An 18515-nucleotide genomic window follows, 5' to 3' on the forward strand; every position below is an offset into this window, starting at 1 on the left:
ACGTACCCCCTAAAACGCCCACTAAATTTAGTGTTTAGTGGGCATCCCTAGACCAAGAAATTAGATTAGGCGGATACAAAGAAGACCAGCTCAAAGAAGATCCAATGCAAGTGAACTGTGGACCTGCTGCACAAAAAAAGATGCCAAGCCCTGCCAGCTGCACCCAGGACCCGATAATCACAGTTGAGGAGCTGCTGGACAACTGGACTGACCTCAGAAACCCAGAAGACCTCCAAGCTTCACAAATCGCCCAAGAACTCCCTCCAGAGTGCAGGTACCACTCTGCAACAACCAAAGAACTAGCAACCCAGTGAGGGTCAATTTACTGACTGGCCAGTAACTCCCAAACCGGAAGTTGCAGTTGGACCCGATGACCACAAGGACAGCGCCCTCCAGTGGCCTAACCGTATCAATAAACTGAGTACTGGTCAGCTGATGTTGGACACATGGAAAACCAGCCTGCCTGGGGTGGAAAAAGGACCAAGAGCAACACCCAGGACCTCTCTCCAGAGTGCCCCCCTAGTCCTGCAAGTACCCTTAAAGAGACTTACCTCCAGATCCTAAGGGCATCTTTGCACAGAGCTCCTGGATCACCAATTTGCTCTGCACCTGTCTGCCCTGTGCCCTGCAACGAAGGATCTGCTGTGCCCCAAGGGTCCTTCACCCCTTACATCTTCAACACTCCAAGGAGACCCCAAGGAATCACCTCTAAACTAACCTATGCAGTGCTTTGCCAAGTGGTCCCCTGCAGTGGCACTGCACCTGAGAATTTTCCCAGCATCCCCTGTCGGAACTGGCCTGAACTTCTCCAGCTGGCACAGTGTGCCAACCACTGACCTGACCAACCTGCAAAAGGAGAACTTGATAACTGAACTGTACGATTTTAAATGTATTTTTGAAGGTGACTTTCCATTGATTCCTATGGTGCGTTATTACGCCCAGAAAGACTATTTTCTATAAACGTCAAAAATGAATATCTCCAAAAGTACTTAACCAATTTTGATAATCTTGGTCTTAAAATTTATATAAAAATCGAAAGTACTTCTATAAATTGGTCTAAAGGTATTCCTTTGAATGTGTGAGTTGCATGATTGATACTGTGAGTACAACAAATGCATTTCACTTCTCCAAGATTAGCCTAACTGCTCAACCAAGCTACCATAAAAATTTGAGCATTAGGTGATCTAGTTTTTTCCTCTGTAAACCAACGTGTGGTTGCCTGGACCCCTGTACAGTGTGCCTAGCTTTGCACACTTCATAGAGGGCCAGCCTCATACAGTCATGCATTAGGGTGGAGGATGTGTTAGTTTCAGAGTGGGCCTTAGGGCTGGAGCTCATTGGGTAGGGAAAGAGCAGGACTACTGGAATTATTGTTTTTGTATTTAAATTATTGTTCATAAATCATTGCCAGCCTGGTTACATGAGCACAATTACCCCCTTGGGTGCAGTGGATGTAATGGTTACGTCCTCGGCTGCAGCGCTGCTGTGCTGAGGACGTAACCATTACGTCCTGCATCCGTCCCGTCCCCCAGGGAGTGATGGCAGGAGAAGTACTTCCCCTGCCACCACCGACACTGATCGCGTGCTAACATCAATAGAGGCTGCCGGACACTCTGGAAGCCATTTGCTTCCAGTGCTTCCAGGAGAAAGAGGTGAGTTTCTCCTCCGGCCGGGGAGAGGCAGGGGAGGTTCCTCTAAAAGAGGCATTGGGGGAAGGAAAGGCTTTTCCTTTTCCTCAATGTCTCTTTCAGCATTCCTTCTGCCCGATCGCACTGCGATCAGGCAGCAGGAATGCACACTAGACACCAAGGATTTATTTTTGTGTTAATTTCATTATGAGGGAGCAGTCCCTTGGGCAAGGGTCACTCTCTTTATGGGCGCATAATATTTTACACCATTAGGCTGATCTGCTCCCAAAGGGAACAGAAGCCGCATGGACACCAGGGATTGTTTTTGTTTTTGTTTTTTTGTGTTGGGGGCAGCCCCTGGGCAATGGTTGCCCCCCAGAGGGGGGCAGAAGTCACTAAGGCACCAGGGATTGATTTTGTTTCTGTTTTTTTGTGTGGGGGCAGCCCCTTGGGCAAGGGTCACACCCCCCAAAGGGGGCACATAACTGTTGGCTATTTCTGCCCCCCCTTGAGGGCAGATTGGCCTATTATTTGTAGGCCCACCTGCCTCCAAGGGGGGCAGAAGCCCTAGAGATGCCAGGGATTTTTTCCTTTTGTTTTTTTTGTGTGGGAGTGGCCCCTTGGGTAAGGGTCACCTCCCCAAAGGGGGCACACAACTGTTGGTCATTTCTGCACCCCTTGGGGGCAGATCTACCTCTTTTTATAGGTCCATGTGCCCCTAAGGGGGGCAGAATCCACTAAGGCCCCAGTAATTGTTTTTGTTTCTGTTTTTTGTGTGAGGGGGCAGCCCCTTGGGCAAGGGTCGCATCTCCCCAAAAGGGGCACATGACTGTTATCCGGTTCTGCCCCCCTTGTAGGGAGGTCGGACTATTATTTTTAGGCCCATCTGCCCCCAAGGGATGTTTTCCTTTTGTTTTTTTTGTGTGGGGGGCTGTCCCTTGGGCAAGGGACACCCCACCCCAAGGGGGGCACATGACTGTTGCCCATTTCTGCCCCTCTTGGGGGCAAATTGGCCTATTTATTAAGGCCCATCTGACTGGACACCAGGGAAAATTTCTAAATGTTTGGTTGAGGGGTGCTTGTCGACTGGCAAAGTATTAGCATTTGTGATTATAATGTTTTATTTATCCTTTTTGTTCTAGTTCAAAGGTTTTGATTCCTCTGCTGTGTCTCTTGCAGTTTTGTCAGTGGTTGGCCTGCAGTTTGCGTAGCTGGATGTTCAGGGTAAGAAAAAACTATCTACGCCAAAAGTATTTGGTTGCCATGCATAAATGACTTTGTACTAAATGCAGCATTTTGTGTGAAATTGTCCTTAGATTTGTGCACAATGATATTTGTGTTCTCTTATGTGTAATTTTCTTTTATTTTCTTTTTCCTTTTTAGTGGGATATCATTGGTGGTTGCTGTGTCTGTGCAGAGTAGTTGCTGCTGAGTCTAGCTTTTTCGGGCAAGTGAGTGGTAAAGATTTTGAGTACATAACTCTGTGTGATAGAGTCACACTTTGTTTATTACTTATTTTATACAGTGCTGGTTGTTGGTGGCACATTTGTCAAGTTACTTTTTGTAGGAAGGAATATGGCTGGCCGCAGGGTGACCGTTCATCAGGTTGTTGGTATGCTCTTTGAGTCGTCTTCTGACCATGATTATGAGATCTTGGCTCTACACCTGAGGAAGAGGAGGAAGTGCAGGATTCTGGCACTGAATTTTCTGTCCGAGAGAAATCATCTGATGATGAAGCCATTCTCAGTGTGGATAAGGTACCTGTTTTAGAAGAGGACACTGATGTGCCCATAGTGCAGTAGCCAGGGGCTAAAATCTTCCCATTGGAAAACATGAACTCTGGAAGCACCAAACATGGAGCAGCCGGAGTTGCCTGCCTTTACTGGTCTCCCGGCAAATAGAGTGAAAATGAAAAACATTTTGTCTATCAATTTCTTTCAGTTGTTTATGGATGATGCATTTTTGGAAGAGATTGTTAAGTAGACTAATTTGTCTACTGACCAGTATTTGAGGGACAATAGTGCCAGACTTAGGCCACACTCCAGAGCTACCCAGTGGATTCCCACAAGTCTGGAAGAGTTGAAAAAGTTCTTGGGTTTAACTTTTTTGATGGGGCTGATAAGGAAGCCGTCACTGTCTTCATATTGGTTTAGTAGTCCCTTGATGGCAATGGGTATCTTTCCTGCAACCATGAGTCGTAACCAATGTTCCCTCTAATTTTTTTCCACTGTGTGCGGCAGTGTGAGGTCTCTGTGTGCTGCACCCAAGGATACGTGCGGCAAGAAATTGACCATTCACGCGAACGCAGCGCATAACTACCAAGATCTTTGGCATTAGCCTCTCCATACCACTCAAGCAAAAAAGGGATATTTGTATAAACATTACTCCATGCAATAGGGCATTAAGGCAGTTTAGTGACCTGGTAGCACACCCCAAGGACATGACCTGATAAGTGCCACCTACACCCCAGTTAGAGAAAACAGAAATCAGGAGGTTGAACCATTATGAAACTTTAATGAATACTCTCAGAGTGCTGGAGAGGGCCCTGCACATCAAATACAGCCAGTTGTATAATTAGTTAACATTTACAATTTGATAAGCACACTGCTGATTAATGCTATGATGCCCCTGCCAAGATACAGGCTGAGAAATGTTCCTACTCCACCCACACATGGACTGTAGGAGGAGCTGCATCATGGTTTACACAACTCAGGTGCCAACATTAGATGTGTGACATGTTTGTTTTTCTCGCCGGTCCTTGCCATTCTTCCAGTGCTGATAAACTCGGTCTAAGTCAACTTTCCCATTTGAGAGTTAAGCCTTTGTCCTCATCAGCATATCTAGGTGACTCTCCTCTAGTCTGTTTCTTAATTTGGACTTGATTGAGTTCATGAGGCTGAATCCTCGTTCGCAGTCTGCACTTGAAGCCTGGAAAGTTGCACAGACATCAACAAGCTGAGATACAACACTATATTGTGCAGCATTACACAGAGTGAAATTCACCATGTCTTGAAAGGTCCTAAACAATCCGTTTTTTATATGCGCTGCAACCACATATTTATAATCTCTGTACTGCCGAACAACATCATCAGAGGTGTCACAATCACCCAGGACCAAGACCTTCTTATACTTTTCAACAAGTCTTTGTACATTCTCAGTCCCAAAATCAAACTGTGATTGTCTTGTTCCTGTATGGAAATCAAAGCTTGTCCATTCCTTCAATTCATCTTCTGGGAACCTTCTTTCCATGTGCTCACAAAGAAATTTAATGAAAGATAACATTGGCTCATTATCATACTCTATTTCCTCTCTGCACAAAGCCATCAGATCTCTTACTGTGTTGCTCCAAAAGACAGTGTCGCCCAAGTACTGTTCCTTTATTTGGGTAATTTTTGCTCTTGCGTACTGCACACCTTCAACGGTGGTCAAAGAGCTTTTCTGAAACAACTTGCACAAAGATGCAAGTTCACCCAGAATGTCATTTAGTGCTGCAAAGGAAATGTGGAAGTTAGAGTCAGATAGTTTTTTGTAGCAATATTTAGCAATTGGGTCATTCTCCTCAACTCTTTCATGATCAAAATATTTGAGAGCAACCTCGTAATTGCGCAAGAGTGCACCAACAGCGAAATGCCTTGAAAGCCACAGCACCTCATTGAGTGGCCGAAAGGAGACCGCTTCACATTCAGTGACCAAAGCAATTTCATCCAGCTTGAACTTGCTTAACGGAGAGCGGGAGAACACAGTGTAGACAGTCCTCAGTAATGTTTCCATTTCCCTGATCATCAGCACTTTTTTCCAGGGATCATCAACTCCCAAATCTTCTCTGTGTGCAACACAGTGCTGCTCAACTAGATGGGGAATGGATTGCTTGAGGCGGGTAGCAACACCATTGTTCTTTCCCAGCATCACTGATGCACCATCTGATGTGAACATGACCATTTTCATAAGATCCAGCTTATTGGCAGTGTAGAAGTCTTTTACAGCTATAGTGATAGCCTCCGCATTGCATGCACTCTGAGTTACAATTCCCCCAAACACTGTTTTGTGCTCTGTTGATGTTACAGATCGGAACTTGAAGTAGAGGATGAGCATTTTTGTAACTGAAATATCTGTGCTCTCATCAATTATCAATGTGTGATACCGAGCACTGCGAAGTTCTGCCATGAAGTCAGAGCGTATCACACTGTTGATGGCCTCTAAAAACTCAAAGGCATAGTTCTTGCTCCTCCAGCTGTCTGGTATCTTCACATACAATGCAACGTGGTCATGGATGTCTTGAACAGATAACATTGACGTATTCATTTTGACTGCTAGCAACACATTGTTGATGAGAATCTTTATCTCCTCAGGCAGGGATCTTTGCCGTTCAACCACTTCTAGTCTGTTTGCTCTGTCACTGACGGTTTCCGTTAGCATGGTGCACACTCCAAAACCCAGCCTGGCAGCAGCACTTTTATTTCTCAGTGTCACCAAAGCAGATTCATGAACTTTGCTACATAGATGGCGTTTCAAGTAGTCCAGCTTCCAGCCATCACTCCATTTCTTCCCAGTAGAAAAGTACCCTGCAATCTTTGCTTCTGCACATACTTTGCAAATCAGGCCTACTTCTGGATTGTATAGAAATAGCTCTCCAAGTTGTACGCGAACCTTGCTCCGGGACTTCTGCGTCTCAGTCTCCACAATTTCTTTCAGCCATTCTTCTTTGAACACAAGACAGCATTTCTTCCTTTGTGGTGAAGCACTGCTCTCTGCAGAAGTCAATGCTTTGCGCTTAAACATTTTGGTGGTAATCAGTCTGAGCCTTCTGTGCCGCAAAACCTGCAAAAAAAGAGGGACATTATTTAAAGTGAGGAACATTACTTGTTTTTTATGCTATTGAAAGCAGTCTTCCAGACAAGACTGAGCTATCTCTTGGAAAATGTTGCAACTAGCGATAGTAGCGAGTAATTACCTGGGGTTTTCTGATTGATCTCACACCTGCCTGTCTATGTAACACTGTCTAAGATCTCTGCAATAGAAGAACAAAATGGTTACAGAACATGCTTGTGTTCCAGTATTTCAGATGTACTACAAGGACAAACTACTAAATAATTACCTGGTCTTTCTGCTTGTAGTCACGTCTGCCTTTTCTAACCAATGTTAGCACTGTCTAAGAAGCCTGCAAAAGAAAGAAAAAAAGGGTTGACGAATTGTGTAATTTTATAAAGGTACTGGGTGCATCACAAGTGAAATCTACCAAATAATTACCTTGTTTTTCTGCTTCTACTTACATGCGCCTTTTAGTAATCTATGAGCAGTGTTTTCGGCGATGCCTGCAACAGAAGAAAAGGTGGGTAAGGTGGTTAAAGTAGGTTGTCATATTCCACTGTACTAGCTGCACCACAATGAAAAGTTGCTACATTATTACCTTGTCTTTCTGCTTCTACTCATGTGTGCGTGCTCAAATCTGTGTAGCAGGGTCTAAGATGCCTGTACAAGAGGAAAAAATGATTAAAGCACCTGAACGTTTCAATGACTCAGTTGCACCATAAGGAAAAGCTAGCAAATAATAACCTACTTTTTCTGCTGCTACTCTGGTCTACTCGTCCTCCTCTATGACAAGTACTGTCTGAGATGCCTGCAGCAAAAGAAAAGATGGTTAACAGTTGGTTACAACATGTTGTCATATTATAATGTGCCAGGTGACCCAGATGGGGTACCTACCAAATAATTACCTGGTCCTTATGCTTCTACACATGTCCGTCCATTCAAATCTATAACTTGCTCGGTCCGACAAACCTGTAATAAAAGCAAAGGTGTGGATTATGAACGTGATTTATGTAGAGACCCTTAATCCCACCTGGAACGTCTACTGAATTACCTGGTCTTCCTTGGTACTCACGCCTGCCCGTTCAAATCCAAATGTTGGCCGGCTGTAATTGGAAAGAAGATATTTAGCATAGGTTATAGGAGTTACAAAAACATTATGCACAACAGTTTCAGAGCAAGTGAGTAGTTACCTTGGATTTCAGTTTAGATGAACTCTGGTTCCATATTATCATCCGTTTGGAAACCTATATCACACGTTAGACATTCGATGATGCAGCCTTTACAGGCCTCAAGTTATCTGCTTGGCCACTCGCTATGACTAATCGGATTTATAAGTGTGAGACATTTTTAGGCCTACTGGCTCGTTCTGGCAAGCTGACAAAAAAAAAGTGTTCTGTTCATTCGGACAGTGAATGAGCAATGAAGGTGCCTTTAAGTCTTGTTGTCTTATCACGTTTGCTGTGGGTTCAACGACAGAAGTCCAGTGCCAGCTTATGTCTTCTTACAATTTCCTGCTTATTTTATCCTGAAGATTAATGGTTACTTTTATGCTCTGACTGCAAAGTTAGAGGATTTAATAAAGTGTGCTGTGGAGTTCAGTTTGCAAGGGGTCAAATTAGGCAGAGCATTACACCATAAAAAGGACTGTAAAACTATTCCTGTAGAAATCTTTTGAATGCATCAACATGTTAATACTATGTGTAATACAGTTTAAACCAGGACTGCCATTCAGTGACGTTAGTAGCAAGCTTGAACCTCCCAATACTACACATAACTGTGCTAGATGGACTAGTCAGCAATTGTATTAATTGATATTGCATTAACAAATCATTTACCACTAATTACTTTTGTTTGCAGTTCATTGAAAGTGTGTGCATTATATGCACACAACAGGTAGTGAAAAGTTCATAAGAGCTGCAGAATATTGTTTTTAGCTTTAACTTGGACCCCACTCAGTTCCACACTCCAATTCACCTCAATCCCTGGATTACCTACAAGACCACAACTGTGGGCCGCCATCTCCAGTCAGCTGGAGGAGACTACTGGAAGCTCCAGTAGCCTAGGTCAAAGCATAATGAGGCTGATTGTAGCCCCTTTTAGGTCACACCCAAAGGCATTAAGGGTACATTCAGAAAGCTGACCTATGAATGTATTCTGCCCACTCTCTGTGGTTGTCATTTTCCTGCTTTCCATTTGCTGGTTGTTTTAGGCTGTCCACCTGCAGTTTGTACCCTCCCCAAACCTTATTTGAATCAACCTTCTGAGTCCTTTCTGTAAACAGACCTGTAGATCTTGTTATCGCATCACATTTGCTGTGCAATGAATGGTCTTTCAAGGATGCTTGTTTACTTCTCTCTTTGGCTTCAAAGTGAGGATTTACACTGCCAATCTTGCAAGATAGTTGCGTACAAAAGGTTTTTTTAGCACAGCAACTTTTAAAAAGAACCATGCAAGTATTTAAAAATACTTGCATTAGGAACACAAATGTAGCACATGGTTATTTCTGAAGTGCAGTGAAAACACTTGATCAAAACAAGGCATTATACTGGGTGAGGCAGGTTACACTTGACTGTGAAGAATAGAAAAATTTGCTAATAGACTGAAAGCATGTTGACTATTGGCGCTTCACACCACTGCACTCCAGTCCACACCACTACATGCTACACCTGTGCCAATGCTCTCTTCACCACTACATCAGTCCCGGCCACACCACTCTGCACAACTCCACCACACCCCTGCACTATACACCATTCCACTGTGCTCCACTCTAATATACTGACACTGAATTCTACAACACTGCATTGCACTCCACTTAATTCAACACTATACTCTGCAATAATGCACTATGCCACTCCAATATACAACACTGCCACTCAATTCCACAATGCCAACTGTCTAGCCACGCTGAAATGCAGCTATGCTAGTGCACATGGGTAAAACATTGTCAGAGCCAATCGATTTTGCATATGTACAACCTACTGGCTTTGCCAATGGGTGGTAGGCTGATGGTGTTTCACATTTCAGAGGCACATTGTGTATGGCTAAGCATTTAGTACCTTCACATCAGATGCTCCCTCAGTATTACGCAATTTATTTGTTTGTGTTCAAAGCCATAACTTAACATTTTCCAGTTCAAAAACTGACTTTGGTCACACCAGCCCCCCTTAAAGCAAAATAAGCCAGTCAAGGAATAAGATGACAGCATGCCATTTACAGTATTGGACACTGCTTGCTTTAACCGTGCCTACAGGGAGGCTGACTGTGCCTTGCCTTCCCAACATGGAAAATCTGGTTGCTTACCAGTGCAGAGGGCGCAATCACTTAGGCAGTGGACTCGACATGATATGCACAGTCAGCTTTCGGATCGTGGCAATCCAAAAATGTGGTCTTCACAGAAAGACTCACGTTTGAGGTGTCTTAACAGCCTACATCTAATATCTCCATCATTCACTCTGGCTTTGCACCCGGTAGCAGTCACTATATAAACCCGTTTCCCACCAGGCACATTTTTGCCAGAAAGCAACAGGAAGGCCACATATGTCCCCATTTTCTCCATGAGCAAAATTGCAGGGGAAAGTTGTACATATTTATAACTAGCACTGTCAAAGTTGGTTGTGTCTTTTAGTACCTTTACCTCATAACCATGCTGCTCAGCCTGCACTAGCACAGTTGGAGTCTGAGTGGTCAGAAAAAAAAGCTAGCAAAATAGAGCTGGGGGAAACTGTCCAGGGAGAAGCACACCAATGAAAAAGAAACAGGGGAGAAGCATACAAGGGCCCAAAATGACCCAGAGATATCACAGGTGAGAGCAACGAAGCACAGCTAGAAAGAGACAGCTGCAACTGGCATTCGAGTGCTTAACCTAAATAAACAATTTGCAATCCAATAGGTCTTCATTTGTGAGTTAGCTACTGGTGTTGTAAACGCATAATTGGACTTCTCACAAATTGGTCAACTCTGCCTCATAAGTTGGTACTTTCCCACCACATAATTCCAGGGACCCTGCATATAACTGAATCACTTACATTTGACTTCCTTAATCTGCAGGACAAATTAAAATGTCGCCATTTAGCATCCTAAATGAAGCAAACCATGTTATTTCTGAGAAAATCCCACTTTTACCACCCCACCAGTAGAGTTTCTGGCTAACAATTCCCAAAAAGACAAACCCGCACAGAATTGAGAAAATACTAGAAAGGTCACCCCAAAGTGTTCAGTGTAATTAGGATGTTATGTTGGCCTGAATTGCATAAAGGAAAGATTAACAGATACACCCCACTCCAAGCAGGACACTTCTTATCATTTGCCATGTGACCCACTACACCACACCTGAAGAATTGTTCTGTAAACTTTTTTAACTCATTCCTTGGAATGGTTTCACCCATGTTTTTACTTATACTGTGAATGTGGTTCTCTCTCTTAATCCCTCAGCCCCTCCTCCTACCCTACATCCTGTGATAATGTCTTTTGGAAGCAGTAGGCTGGGGGAAACTGGGATAGCATGTTAGTAAATAAGAACGTTGTGTTTTATGGAGTCTACATATGTAGGTACTTTATATTAAGATATCAATGGACTGCCTGTATAAGCATTAATGGCCAGATGTAGCAAAGGGTTTTACCCATTCTATGTCTATGGGAAAATGTGTTCGTACATATGGCCCTAAGATACATATTTTCTTGCTAGTAAAAAAAACACAAATATTGGTAAATGTGACCTATACTTCTTAAAACTACCAACACAATTCTTTGCCCCTGTGCCTTGCGTTTTGTCATCTAGAAGCTTCTTGGGCAGCTTTATTTGCATACATTGCACACTTAACCTTAATTTCGTGAGACAGTGTACACTATGGATTAATTAAAATAGATCAGCGTCTTCTACGAGATCCTTGTAGCTGACAGAACTCATGAAAGATATGTTACCTCTAATACACCAAACTCACTGCACAGGTTTACGGTTATTGTAGATGCACTGAGACATTCCAAGATACTGAGAACGTATGGAATGTGTAAATGTAGATACAAAGTAATGTAATAATTTGAATATGAAAGACATTGTTGCCAGACTCCCTATCCTTTGAATGGGAACATACTTGTTCAACACATTTTGATGCACAGCAACATTAAAGGCTAGGAAAGGTCACAGAACGTCTTGAAATTGTGTGGTCACTGATCTCAGAAGAGTGATTTTGTAGGTAATGTGCTGTTTAAAACTACCTATGCATTCCACGAGAGGCATATGCTCGGTAGCCCAAAACTGCATTGAACATTTAATCAAAATGAACCTGACCTGTGGCAATTAATTGGCATGCATCCATGTCATCTTGTCTGTGCATTGTGCATTGTGCGAGTGAGGCATTGTTCGATTCTTGGCTAAAACACAGCAACAGAAATGCACACGGAGGGAGTAAAAAGCCCGGGTTTGAAGTGTGAAATCTCTTCTAGAGTCATATGCTCACTGTGCACTTTTTCTTAACATGGCACAAAGACATGCTAATGCATCCCTCAAACCGATGAATATTGCAACCTCGCTCATAGCTAGAAACACAGGGCCTGATTCTAACTTTGGAGGACGGTGTTAAACCGTCCCAAAAGTGGCAGATATACCACCTACCGTATTACGAGTTCCATAGGATATAATGGACTCGTAATACGGTAGGTGGTATATCCGTCACTTTTGGGACGGTTTAACACCGTCCTCCAAAGTTAGAATCAGGCCCACAGTCCTTAAAGCTATGTCACTCTCGCACACAGAAATACAGCCACTTGGGGAAAAAAACCTCGTCTCGCAGTACAACAGATACAGTTCCGGCATATTCAGGCATCTCAAGTCACTCACAGCTACATATGCAGGCAGAGGGATTGAGACCTCAATCATCTCAAAATCAAAGAAAATACACGTACCTGTTGAATGGAAAAAAACAGTTGTTTCTGTCCTGCTCGGCCGCGAAGTGACCCTGTTTTCGCGCTGCTTCAGTTTTTTAAACGCAGCGCTGACGTCCTCTCCCGCAAATGCAGGCAGCGACGTAACGTTGCATAAACGGGCACGCTTTAAAAAGCGGCCTGCGTGGTGGGGGAAGGAAGGGTGCGCGCGCGAGCCCTCACCTTACGGGGAACATTGGTCGTAACCGATATTTGCTTCTTCATCACATGCTGCATTTTGTTGATAATGTTTTAGCCTTGCCACAAGATCACCCTGATTCTGACCGTCTTTTAAAGATTAGGCCTGTCCTTGATCATTTTGTAAATGGGTTTTCAGAGGTCTATGTTCCAGGGTAAAAAATGGCTGAGGACGAGTCTTTGGTTCAGTTCAAGGGCCGTTTGGTTTTTAGGCAGTACATTTCTAGCAAGAGGGTACTGTACAGACTTAAGCTGTATATGCTGTCAGAAAGTAGTACAGGGTATTTTTATTATGTCCGGGTCTACACTGGTAGGGATTCCAGCACTGACCCTGCTGGTTGTCCGCCTACCTTTGGAGTTAGTGAGAAAATTGTGTGGGAACTTGGTAGACGACTGTTTAACAAAGGTCACCATTTGTACATAGATAACTTCTACACTGGAGTGCAATTGTTCAGGGAATTGTTCAGAGTGGACACTGTTGCTTATAGCACAGTCCGCTCTAACCATAGACTATCCAAAGGAGCTTGTGTGTATAAAACTTGAGAAGGTACAGTGCACTGCCTTGCGTATTGAAGAGCTGCGAGCTGTGAAATTTGCAGACAGGAGGGATGTCTACATGCTGACTACCATCCAAGATGAGCGTACTTTCCCTGTGATTGTTTGGGGTCAGGTTGCTGATGTCCACAAACCTGCATGCATTTTAGACTACGATAAGCACATGGGTGGTGTAAATAGAGTAGATCAGAGGTTGGAACCTTACACTGCTGTTCGTAAGTCTTATGTTTGGTATAAAAAGTTGGCTATACATCTCTTCCATTTAGCAACTTTTAATGCTTTTATTGTGTTCAAGGATTGTTCCCCCAAGTCAATGATGACATTTGTTAAATTTCAGGAGTATGTGATAGAGAGGCTTGTTGTGATGGATCAAGAAAGAGTTCCTAGAGAAGCAGTGATGGAGGATCTGGCTTGATTGAAAGATTGCCACTTTCCTGATCGCATTCCTACCATGCCCAAAAAAGACTTTCCCGCTAAGAAATGTAAAGTCTGTGCCCGAAGAGGTATCCGGAGGAAGACTCATATGTATTGCCCCGATTGTCCTTCTAAGCCTGGGCTGTGTGTGGCCGGTTGTTTCAGAAGTTACCACACCCAAAAGAATTAACTGGAACTACCGTGAGCATAAACTGCTTGGTTTATATTTTTTGTTCAGTTTCACGGTTGGCATTACTGTCATGTATTTAGTTAGAGCTTTTGTGTTTGTAGTTTTGTACTTATAATTAGTTAGTGTTCTCTTTTTTGTAAAGAAAAAAAGTGATGGCGTGTGCATGGAATGGCAGTTGGCTTGCGGTGTGCATGGAGGGGCGCTTCACTGGCGGTGTAAATAGTGACTTGCTGTTAGCCACTATAACACACTGCTAGCCAAATGCCAGTCCACAGACTACGTCAGCTGGTGTGATTGCTGTCAGGCATGTGGGCGTATGAAAGTGATGGGCCCTTGAATGGCGCCTTCTGTTGATGTGAGTGTTGTAATGTGCGGGCCCGTGATTGGGGGCGTCAGTGGTCTTGTGCATGTCACGTATGAAGGTGTGTGAATGGACTCTAGAGTGTTTGATGCCTTGACTTGGCTTTACAGGTAATGAGCTGTGAGTCATTGGTTCAGTTTTTTGACCTCTCAGTTATTAACAGTGCATTTAAATTTTTTCAATCTTTTGTAAATAAAATTATGTCTACTGAAACGTCACTCACCCTTGTGCCTAATCCAACCAGTATGTGCGGTAAAAATGAAAAAACCTGCTCCCCTGTAATCAGGCATTGAAGCACACTTGTGACATGCTAGGTGTCTCGGGTGGGACCCCGATAATGAAGCATGCCACCAACTAGGTTGGTGGGTGAGGGGTCTTTTTAACATAAGCTAAGGACATTTCTATTCACAATTTGAGTGTCTGAAACATCACAGAAGTAAGAGTCTTGGTAGTGTGCTTGCTTCTTCTCTAGGGAAAATTACCAACTCTAGATAAGTTCAAAAACTAGACACCCAATCCCAACAAGGTTTTTTTAGCCACACTGCCCTGTAAACTTTAGAATGTGATGAAAATAACACATTTTTCTTGCATTTCTGTACTATAATCTTCCACAAGCAAAAATAAACCAGAAACATATAACACCCACTGTTCCCCCGGTCTCCTGATAAACATGTTACCTCACTTGTGTAGGTAGGCCTAGTGCCCGCACCATGGAAGGGTCCAAAACACAGCATGGACCCAACAAAATTATCTATTACAAAACTACCTGTTTTTGCAAGGGGGCACCTGCATTTTTGGTCCCAGGTGTGGTGGTCATCTAGGAAAACCTACAAAACCCAGACATTTTTGAAAACTAGACACCTGGTGGAGTCCAGGGAGGTGTGGCTTTACTGGATCCCCAAAATGTTCTTATTCAGACTTCTCTGCAAACCTCAAAATTTGCTTAGAAAGCACATTTTCCTCACTTTTCTTTGTTGGATCTCTGTGCTCTGTTTCCTGCCATTAGCCTATTGCTAAAGTAATGTATTACAAATAAATTATGGTATATCCCTTTAGCCTTTCATTTCTACTTCTCATTCCTTTACATTTTGTGGTTTTTCTTTGGTTCTTCTGATGTTAGCTCCTTTTATAGCAAACTAGTGGTTTTAAACACGCAGATTCTGTTTTGTTTTCTTGGGCGTCATTCATTTTCACATGCTCGGTCTGATTTGGGTTGATACGCTCTTTCTTTCAAGGTGATTATGAGCACTTATAATGGGGTGGGTTATTTAACTCTTAAATTCACATGCCACGTGTTGCAAAATGGCCCTCTCTGAAGGGTCATCCAAACTTTTTGCCTTCCTCCTCCTCTTTTTCTGACCTCGTTTTGGCTGGCTTTAGGACTCTGGGCACTTTACCACTGCTAATTAGTGCTAAAGTGCATGTGCTCCCTCCCTAAAACATGGTAACATTGGCTCATACCCAATTGGCATACTTAATTGACTGGTAAGTCTCTAGTCAAGTGCACTATATGTGTCCAGGGTCTGTAAATTAAATGCTACTAGTAGGCCCACAGCACTGATTGTGCCACCCACATAAGTATACCCTTTGCCATGTCTCAGGCTTGCCATAGCAGGCTCTGCGTGTGCAGTTTACTGCCACTTCAACTTGGCATTTTGAACTAATGGCCAAACCTTAAAACTCCCCTTTTATTACATTTAAGCCACCCCTAAGGTAGACACTGAGTCTCCCACAGGGCAAGGTGCTATTGTTAATGCTGAAATTTTACTAATGAATATTCATGTATTCTGAATGTTACATTTGCATAGAAAATGAATTAATATAGAGAAATAATACACAACTTTGAAAATGTGCCTATTTGAGTGACCGCAAATAATCCAAAGTGATCATTATTGTAAAATGTCATGCTCATGTTTGGGTTAATGTAGTAGCATGCTATGTTAATTGTCATGTATTTGCTTTATTAATCAGCATTGGAAAATCACTTATATACTGTAAAATGGTAACTTCTGATCTGAAAGGAGTGGCATTGTCATGTTTGGTGTGGTTTAAATTGTAGTGAGAAATCCTGCTTACTGGTGAAGTTGGATTTACCATTACTATTTTAGAAATGCCACTTTTAGAAAGTCTGCATTTCTCTGCACTTACTACTCTCTGTGCCTTAAAGCCTGTCTTCAACCTATGTCTGGTCTGTGGTGGTTGACAGCTTCCCTTATGCATTCACCCCATACAGTCATAAACACAGGACACTCAGCTGCATCTGCATTCATCTGCATACTGATGAGTCTTCCTGAGCAAGAAGGGTGGAGGGGCTCTCACTCACACTTCAAAGGCTAGTGACCTGACCTCCCACAAAGCACTGATAACCATCCACAGATCTCCTGACAAACAGGCCTGGGTTGAAAGGGAAACTGGTACCCTTCAAAACCATCCTTTAGAGTTATCCTCCACTTCACAGACACATCTGGGTGTATTTATACTGGAACTGTGCCCCACCAAATCAGACACTTCTGGACCTACAAGTGGACTCTGTCAGAGGGACTGCTTTTTTGCCCAAAGGACTCAACTGGACTGCTTTGCGGGAGGGGCTGTTGTCCTGCTTGTTGCCCTTCTGCCTGCTGGCCCCTGACTCTGCTGGAAGGACTCTGCCTTCCCCCCAAGAGCTCTCCAACGGCTTGGACTGAGCTTGCCTTCTGTTCTGAAGTCTCAGGGCCATCAAAGCCTTCACCAAAGAGAAAATCCAGTGTGTCAGAAAATTGATGCAAATCCTGCAAAATTCAGTGCAATGCCTGCAGGATCGATGCAGCACCTGTCTCAAGGCTGGAGACTCACTGCATCACCAGCCAGATCAATGCAGCGCCTGTTGTCTCTTCACAACTCATTCTGGATGTTGCACACATTGTCCCTGGGCGTCAAAACATTCCCGCATCACAGTGAGGAACCAAGGCTGCAGTCCGGGAAACTGATGCATCATCTTGCCGCATGGAAAGAAACAACGCATCACCTTGGCCACGCTGTCAAAATCAATTACTTTCTGACCCATCTCCTCGTCTGTGGCCCTCTGCGTCCTTATTTATGATGCATCCCAGGTACTGTGTATTAAAAGGATGCAACCACTGATTCTTAAGGCTTGAGACTCATCTAAATATTTAAAAAGTGATGTCTTGGCTTGTTCATATTGGATTTTTGTCATTTTAGTCTCATTGTATTCAGAAAAATATTATCTATTTTCCTAGGCTGGTGTGGAGTACTTTTTGTGGTGTTTTCACTGTGTTATTCTATGAGTTATTGCACAAATACTTTACACGTTGTCTTCTAGGTTAAGCCTGCCTGCTCTGTGCCAAGCTACCAGAAGGTGAGCACAAGATAATTTAGGTTGTGTTGTAAGTTACCCTGACTAGAATTGTAGTCCCTACTTTGACAGGGTGTATAACTCTGCCAACTAGAGACACAATTTCTAACACATGCATTCATGATTTGATGTAATTGCATTTTTATTTTCTTTGGCCACATAAACATTGCCTACTTTGTGTGCTGATAGGAATCTTTTTAAACTTTTCATTGTAGTCACCCATGGGAATTCTCCCGATATGCATAGGATACATGTGACAATGGATAACATTTACATGAGCATATGTTGTTGAAATAAGCCTGAAGCAGCTCTGTGCATGATCTGTGTATACCTCTATTCGTGAATAAAACATGGAAGACCTACATATCATTGTATTGTATGGATTAATGTTAAAGAATTTGATAAAACTTGTTAAAATATTTAAAAATGTTTAAGAAAGATGAAAAGTATGCCAAGCCCAAACTTTCCTTTTCAAATTATATGTCACCTCTAGGGTAGTCCCTACACAACACAAAGGACAGGGTGCAGTGTATATAACAAGTTGAGCATGTATTTTTAAATTTTGCATGTCCTGGTAGTGAATAATTCTTCACTTTACAGCGAGACCTACCTTGCCCCTAGGATAACATTGGAGTTATTTTATGGCATTTATTGGACTGTAGCTTCCATTTGGGAGCAGGTAGACAGTTCAAGTTTGATGTCTAAAGAACTGTGATTAAAACTGCCTTTAATGGCAAAAGCAGATTTTTAATCCCAGTTCTGAAAATGCCACTTTTATAAAGTTGGATTTTTTGGTGTCCTACCAACCATTTGATGCCCGCTGCCTGATCCTGGGTAATATGGCTAGGTGTAGCTGGTAGGCTTTCCTTGTATATTGCTCTCAGACAGTGAGACCAAGGGAAGATAATTGTTTGGCAGGATGGGCCACTCTGAGTTAACAAGGGGGAGGAGCTGTCACTTCCCACATAGCACATCACAAAGGTCCTGCCTGGCACTCCCAATAGGGATATGACAATGGTCTTCTGTGACCCCAGACAAGATGGCCAGGACAGGGAGAAAGGGGATGCTTGACACCTCAGGGGATGGAAT

This window comes from Pleurodeles waltl, chromosome 3_1 (assembly GCF_031143425.1).
Source record: "Pleurodeles waltl isolate 20211129_DDA chromosome 3_1, aPleWal1.hap1.20221129, whole genome shotgun sequence".
In the NCBI taxonomy this organism is placed as follows: domain Eukaryota; kingdom Metazoa; phylum Chordata; class Amphibia; order Caudata; family Salamandridae; genus Pleurodeles; species Pleurodeles waltl.